At 36.9% G+C, this 8234-nt stretch overlaps 1 non-coding gene across 1 annotated transcript; it reads left to right on the top strand.

The window, feature by feature from the left end:
* Positions 1-823: 823 nt before the first annotated feature.
* Positions 824-896, top strand: TRNAR-CCG (transfer RNA arginine (anticodon CCG)). Its single transcript has one exon. It is a non-coding gene; the product is annotated as a tRNA-Arg (tRNA).
* Positions 897-8234: the final 7338 nt, after the last annotated feature.

Below are 8234 nucleotides of genomic sequence, written 5' to 3'. Positions count from 1 at the left end.
GGCTTCAAATCATATGACACCCCATGGAGAATGGTTTGATGAGATGGTTGCAGGTTCACGTGGTTATGTGTGTACTGGGGATGACACCCAACATGACATTCAACACAAGGGAATTGTTCCGTTGTTGATGCCCAATGGCAAGAAAAAGAGTCTGCATGATGTACTACATGTACCTACAATAACCAAGAATTTTTTGTTAAGTTGGATAGATGACAGAATAGAATATGCAGTGTTTTCCTTCTTGATTCAACCATCTTCTTTGTAAAAATGCATATAAATGCATTCCCCATATATTTTTAAAATGAAATAAACTAAATTTACCTTATTGATTAACCAATGTGATGGAATAAAGTTATGAAAAGTGACCATCTTGGGCCTTAGTACTGCAAGGTGTTTAAGTATTCTCACCTTGTGAGTTATGAACACCTTTGTCTATGCATATACATATAGATACGTATTGCGTCCTTTGTATAACATCTCATTCAGTCATTCTCTCCACATCAAGTTTCAAAATGTATGTCATGAAGGGAATATATAGTATATCTTGCATACGTGTTGTGTATTTGGCCACTTGGTGATTTTAGAACACGACTACCATGTACTTGCCACGTCACGTTAGCAAACGACCTCTATACGATGCAAACGCGGATCAATTTCCTATGAAGACAACAAAAGACTAAATTGAAGGAAGTATAATGAGTTCGTTGCAGCTCTTCGTGAGAACGCTGTAGACGTACGTCAATAAACCTTATCCTTCGTTGGTTTTGTGGTGGGGTTTATATAATAATCATATAACTTTTTGGTGCAACGTTTGAACATGAACGACCGCGTGGCCTAATGGATAAGGCGCTCGCCTCCGGAGCGGGAGATTGTGGGTTCGAGTCCCACCGTGGTCGCTAGAATAGTGTTTTTCGAGTGGACCTTAGTAATTAGTCTATTTGCCTCTTACAAACTCTGATTCAACCTTTTTGGCCCTACCTTGGGAGTAATGAGTCTATTTGGGTTTGATAAACCCTCCTTTGATATTTTTTTCACCACTTCTAGTCTATCGGCTCCTATAAACCCTTGCTTAATCTATTTGATCATTTCTCATCACTTACAATCATTTTACATTCTTCATTTTTGATAGTCCTCTTGCTATAGGGAAGACCATCACCACTTTTGGCCTTATTTCGTCTCTTATAGATGCTTTAATTGGGGTGTGTACAAGGGCCAACTATAAAGCACTCAATGGGATCTCATCTCCTTACGTATGTTTAGTAGTGACAAATACCCTTAACCACCTCTACTCTCCTACAATTAATCAAAAGCTTGTCTCTTATTGTCATCAACATGGTTAAATGTATAAAAAATGTGCTCAAATTGTTCATAAAGATTGACACCCCAGTGTCAAACAAAAAGCTCATCTCTTAGTATCATCAACATTGTTGAGTGTAACACAAATGTGCTCAAATGTTTCAAGGTGAGGGAATGGATTTCCATTGCCCCACGACTTTGCTATTATGAGTTTCTTTGGTTTACATTTGACTCAAAGGACTTGCACTTCAAAAAATAAGATTAAATGTTGTAGGTAGCGCTCACACCATACCTCAAACATACCTAAAAAATAAGATTAAATGTTGCAGGTAGTGCTCACACCATACCTCAAACATACCTTTCGCCCATTGAGCACAAATATGAATGCCTAGTGCTAATTCATGCATCATTGGATGGATTTCGGGTGGCAAATATGTTGGCAATGATGGCAGGCTCATTTGTAGGGCCTTAAATTGGAAATTGGGTATTTCAAGCTAGGTCATATGATCTGTGTTAAAAAAGGCAATGTTGTAGGAATTTTCTTGTGGACTACTACCAAATATGGGCACAACATGATTGCCTAGTTGGAATTGCTTAAATAGTATGGATACTTGGTGATGTTGATGGACCTACTCATATGTAGAACTTAGGTAATAACCATGTCCAAGGTCTAACCTTTGCCATGGATATCTTAGACACCCCCTTTGTTTTGTCTAGACAATTTCATATGCTATCAAAACACTTGGTCTATGCATACATGCTCCCATAGATAGATTGTCTCTTAGGGACCGTATGATGTAGAAAATTTTCATTACTATAAAATCCATATTCAGATCTATACTCCTAGGGAGCCGAAGGTGTAGCAACTCGTCATTAGTGCACAAGGCACCTTTAGGTTTATTCTCTCTATATAAATAGCTAAAGTCTTCCCTAGTTGTAATAGATTTTGTAGTCACATCCCCTCAATTATAAATTCGATACCCATCACACATGCCATGCTTGTAAATATGCCATTAAGTACTCCACTATTGTTGCATTGAAATAATCCATTCTTCTTATAAGTTTACTAGGCATTGACATTGTGCAATGCAACTATGGTTTGGGTATTCATTGTTGGGTGACTATGGGGTTGAAAGTAGTAAGTTACATTAGAAATCTTAATATGGGTAGGACAAGTACACGTGTTGGTATATTGAATAGCTTGGCTTGCTCCAATGTTTCTTGTAAAGTAAGCTACAACACACCCATTTTGTACTTTTTAGGCAAGGAACTTTAATATACTATTTGGTTACTACAAATAGATATGAAATTAAGTTATAGATCATTTTAACACTTTGTACCTTCAAATTTCTATGGATGTTGACTAAAAAGTACATGTAACTATTTATAAGAATGTGCTTGTAGAAATGAACAATTACTAAAATTTTGGATTGTATTCTTTTTCATAGCTCAAGGGGTTCACTATGTATATATCCTCTATATCACATGTGTCCAAGCTCTATTTGTAAATATTCTTATTTGTGTTTTTTCTCTAAGTAAAATGTAACCCTTTTTTATTCAATTTGTAAACAACTCCTTTACATGACACCCTTTTGTATCTAAAACATGTATAAAAATGGTATTGTCATTGAACTCACGTGATACATACATATATTTATGAGTGACCCCCTCGAGTTCCATAGTACATAAACCCCTATCCCCCTTTCTACATACACATAAACATAAGACTTGTTGGTGTATTGTAGAACGAAATATTTGGTTTCAAGTTGAAATTTATAAAAGCTTCAAGTTTGTGAATCACCTAGAAAGAAATATAGCCATATAAGTTACACATTGCCATTTAGGGCTTTGATACTTTACATTCACATGTAAATGAGATCTTATTATGGGGAATGGGGGCTAGTAGATTGAGGTTCTCCAAGACAATCCTCGTAATATTCACAACTAGACATCTTCAAATGCCACACATGCAAGTTGTGGTTGTTCTATCATGGTATGTCATGCATGCTAAAAAGGGTGGAGGTACTAGAAAAGGTGGAGAAAGTAAGCAAATGGGATCTTGTTTGGAGAGCAGCCTTATACAAAGCCTACATAATAGATAAGATACATATGTACATGTAACTAGTTTGTTGCTTCTCAATTTTCTGAGTGCACATCTCTATCATCCCATCTCGATCCGAGGGGGTAGTTGCAAGAAGTTGAATCAATGAAAATATTTGCATTTCATTTTCTTCTTTTTTCACTAAAATGACACCCACATTTATTGCACGGCCTTTAGAGGCATGACAAAAATGTAGTAAGTGCATATTAGAAAGGTCCCACTTATTGCCCATCCTATATACAATTTATGTAAAGCATATGTTTTATTCTCACAAAGACCATCTACTTTTTCTAGTATCTTTGTTGACCGGCTCCTCTCTCTCTTCAAAGTTTCTTTTTGGAGGACTTTAGAGAGGATAGGTTGAGACTATGGCAGATCCTAACTCATTCATATATGACACTAAGGGAATAATAAATAAATAAATATATAAATAGATAAATAAATAAATAAATAAATAAATAGATAAATAAATAAGTGTATCTATTTATTTATTTATTTATTTATTTATCTATTTATATATTTATTTATTTATTTTTCCCTTAGTGTCATATATGAATGAGTTAGGATCTGCCATAGTCTCAACCTATCCTCTCTAAAGTCCTCCACACAAAGAGAGAGAGAGAGAGAGAGAGAGAGAGAGAGAGAGAGAGAGAGAGAGAGAGAGAGAGAGAGAGAGAGAGAGAGAGAGAGAGAGAGAGAGAGAGAGAGAGAGAGAGAGAGAGAGAGAGAGAGAGAGAGAGAGAGAGAGAGAGAGTTTGGCTCATAAAGACACCAATAGACTGTGCCACCTCCATTTTAACTTCATCGAGTTAATGGGGTGTTCCATTGCTGAGTTTGCCTCAAGGATATTATAGTATAATTCAAGGGTACTCATCCACCCATTGCTTCAAATTCTACCATTACTCATACAAGAGAATGCACTTCATGGTGGACCAACTTGAACTTATGGAAACCATATTTACTTGTTGTGTGGAGATTTTGTAACATGCCTATCTAATGAATTTTGATAACATGTATGTTAGTAGACCATCAAGAAGCAATCAAGGTCACTATTGTTTGTAACTTCTTAGAATAGTCAGACATTCATAACCTTGAACTACTCGAATCTTCATTGTAGGGGAAGCTTTGCCTCAACCCACAAGGATTGGCCTAAAAATGATGACCTGATTTAAATATTGTAGTCTCCTATCATCCATCTAGCATTACCTTCTGAGGTGACTGCATTGCTATCATTCCTCAAGCTGAAGTGAACCATTGCTACACTTGGTCCAAAGAGAGTGAGAATAAGGGGGAGCAGTGACCATCGACCCCTCTACCCATGAGGTATAGTTTTAACTTTGGCCCCCTAAAATGGCATTGATTGGGCTTTAAGATGACATACTAGGATAGTCAATATTTGGCTCTTCCTAGCTTTGCCTAATTTAACATTTGAGTTATAATGGCACTCTTTTAGCTAACCGAGACCATGATAATTAAACAATCTTTTGTAAATATTCTACAAAGGGAAAACAATCATTTAATGTACATAATAGGCATATATACAATCCCTTGCAAATCAAGATGACATATATTAATGCCTCTCCTATATTATAGGGTTTTAATGCAACACCCTATCATGTGCAATCACTCCTTTATTGTATTAAAAAGTACTTTTAAACACAAAGAGAGCACTTGGGCTTGAGAGCAACAGGGGTATTATCTATGTGCACTACTTCTCATCGAGCTTCAACATTCCTTCACTTAGGGGCCATGCTTCTCATGCAAATTCTCCCAAGGTGTTCTTGTCATTCTTTCTTTCTTCGGTCCTTCTTGGTCCTCAACCACTTGTTTTCCCTTGAAACCATGACTTAGTAAGTAGAGAGAAACAAGATCTTTGATGTGGTAAAGTTAGGCTAGAGAGGGGTGATACAAGATTTGTGTGGAGAGTAACCTAGAGACAAGTATGAAATAGGGTAGTGATGAGGATGGAGAATGTGATAATAGGAGTTTATGGAGAGGGAATTATCAGTGGGATTTCCAAATCTTATCCCTTTCTTCTCACTCTTTCCCTCTCTAACTCTTACTCTCTCTCTATCTCAATATCTCTCTCTCACTATCTTACCTCTATCTTCCTCTCCTCACTATATATTATATGTGTATGTATGTATGTATGTATGTATGTATGTATGTATGTATGTATGTATGTATGTATATATATATATATATATATATATATATATATACATACATATATATATATATATACATACTCTTCTCACCATCTCTCATTGGCTTGCTTAATCACCCGGCTTGCTTTGCTCCTCCATGTACAAGATTTACTATTGAAGGATCAAATTGGGATTCTGCCTTTTATGTGCTGCTCATCATTGGTTGAGGGGACGAGGTTTGCGCAGTCATGATTGATGAGGATGATATGGTAATGTTTGATGATGACGATGGCGATGATGAGTTGTGAGACTAATAGCTGAAACAAAAAGATTTAAGCTTTTCCTTTTAGTTTCTTTAGGATTTTAAAAGAAATTGCTAAGGTATATTACAATATCAACCATTATCCTTCCTAACTATTCCTTTCATCTTTGTTGGTTTTCTTATTTAGTAGAATAGCACTAGGAGGTGAATTGGGTAGTATTAGCAAGTCATAAATTAGATGGGCGTTTTTGTTAAGTTTAGGGTTGTACGGACTATGATCAATCCACAACAGGGAGTAAGCCCAAAGCTTTGTGAAAAGTTCTTTGTGTTACTAGAAATATATATTCTTATAAATTGTGTTTCTCCTTCACATAAGTATATAGATGCGAAGAAGCAAACCTTGTGCCTATCATATTTGTCTAATGCACTAAAAGAATGTATATCCTTCATAGAATGGGGCAATCATAAATTTTCCTTAACTTGTCTACTACCCACTCAAGTGCCAAAATTTGGCAAACTCGAGAGCCTTTATGAAAGCCATATGACTCACCAAACCCTAATGGCTAACATGCAAGAGCATAGTTTGATATTGTGAGGAGAGCAAATATGAGTAGATAGGAGAATAATGAAGAAAAAATGGGATTCCTCTCTTTGAGGCTAGAGCCAAATGTAGTAGGTTCCATAGAGCTGACATGTGAGTAGTTGTAGCTTCATTTACCTTGGAATTGGGAAACATGATCAACTAGAGGCCAAGTAGTTTGGTACCTCAAATTGGTGGTAGAAAGGCCAAAGTTGGGCTTGAAGTTGTTGTGCATATCAAGACCTTATCACGTAGAAGGGGGCTAGAAGTTACAATATCCACCAATTACCATACCTTTCCTTCTATTTCACCTTGTTCTTGATCTTCCCACTCTCAAATATAACATTTTATAATCTATAGAATTTTAATAAGCAATCCTTGCTCCACGGATGGGAAGTATACTAAAATGTCATTGCATGGTGCATAGCATTAATGAGGAGTTATATGGTGCTCGATTCCAAGTTTTTACATTGGCATGTGGAGTGAGCCCTTGCATTCCTCATGCATTGATAAAAATGATAAATGCACTTTAAGAAGAGGTAGTTAGTAAACCTCTTTCACTAAAGCCTAGATTAGAATAATACAATCATGCATACGATATCTCTATCTATTCAATCCAACATTTTTATTATTACTAAATAGTATACTTGCTTGAGGGTGAGAGATATACAAAGGCTTATATCACCAATGCTCAATACAAATTACTTTCTTAGCGAGTCCCTAAAAGTGGTCACTGGCTTATGCATCCAACGCTATGTATTGTGATAGTGACTACAAATGGCCTGTAAAAGCATAGAATGAAATGCTTGTTTAAATAGGTGGAGATAATAGATTATTGTGGGTGATGTTCATGGTGCCTACTTTATACCACAGGACATTATCACAATGAATGCCTCCCACAAAGGTGTTGACAAAAAATAGCTACATTGAAAAGAGCATGTTGTGCCATTACATTTTCATAAAAAAAGAAATATTCTATTAATAAATCCCCATTGGGGAAAAGTATCTCAAATGGGGCATGTCGCATGTCAAAACGGAGCTTATGATGAGCACTTTCAGCTTAAGTAGGATGCACATGATTGATATTTAAGTACAAAATTGTTCTAAAATAATGTGCAATTTGCAATAGTTCGCAGGCAAAGGGTGGTCAAATAGGGTATAACTGGCTAGTCTTCAGTTCATTGGGCCTCTTGGAGGTGAGGAAATTCATTGACAATGGTGGTTGGGCACCAAGGGGATTCTTCTAGGGGTAGGCCACCTTGCCATTTGATGAGGTACTCCTTGATGGATTGAGACCTTAAGTGCTTATCTCATTGCCCAATGATTGCCTCAGGATATATTGAATGATGCCTTCTTCATCTATGGGAGGAAGTTCTTCCACATCGTTCACTGAAGTACCCATGAAGGATTTCAACTAGCTGACATGAAACACATTGTGGATTTTGGTGGTAGGGGGAAGCTCTAATCGGTAGTCCAAATCACCAACTCTCTTCCGAATCTGGTAGGGGCCATAGAAGCGGTTGGCCAACTTATTATTGCTGCCCTCTTTGAGAGTGGGGTAGTGGGACTTAGGCACTTTCAAGAGGACCAATTCCCCTTCCTAGAATTCCAAAAGTCTTCTTTTCTCATCACTATAGAGTTTCATGTGCATTTATTATTGCTGCCCTCTTTGAGAGTGGGGTAGTGGGACTTAGGCACTTTCAAGAGGACCAATTCCCTTCCTAGAATTCCAAAAGTCTTCTTTTCTCATCAATATAGAGTTTCATGTGCGTTTGTGCCTTTTAAAGATTCACTTTGCATTGTTGAAGTAGGGCTTACATGCGATCCAACTCGGCCTAACTCTGAGAG

The sequence above is a fragment of the Lygodium microphyllum genome, chromosome 10, assembly GCF_053477565.2.
Source record: "Lygodium microphyllum isolate KBCC chromosome 10, Lygodium_microphyllum_v1.1.10, whole genome shotgun sequence".
NCBI classification, from domain to species: Eukaryota; Viridiplantae; Streptophyta; class Polypodiopsida; order Schizaeales; family Lygodiaceae; genus Lygodium; species Lygodium microphyllum.
The sequence above is the reverse complement of the archived record's forward strand: the minus strand, read 5'-3'. Positions and strand labels throughout refer to the sequence as shown.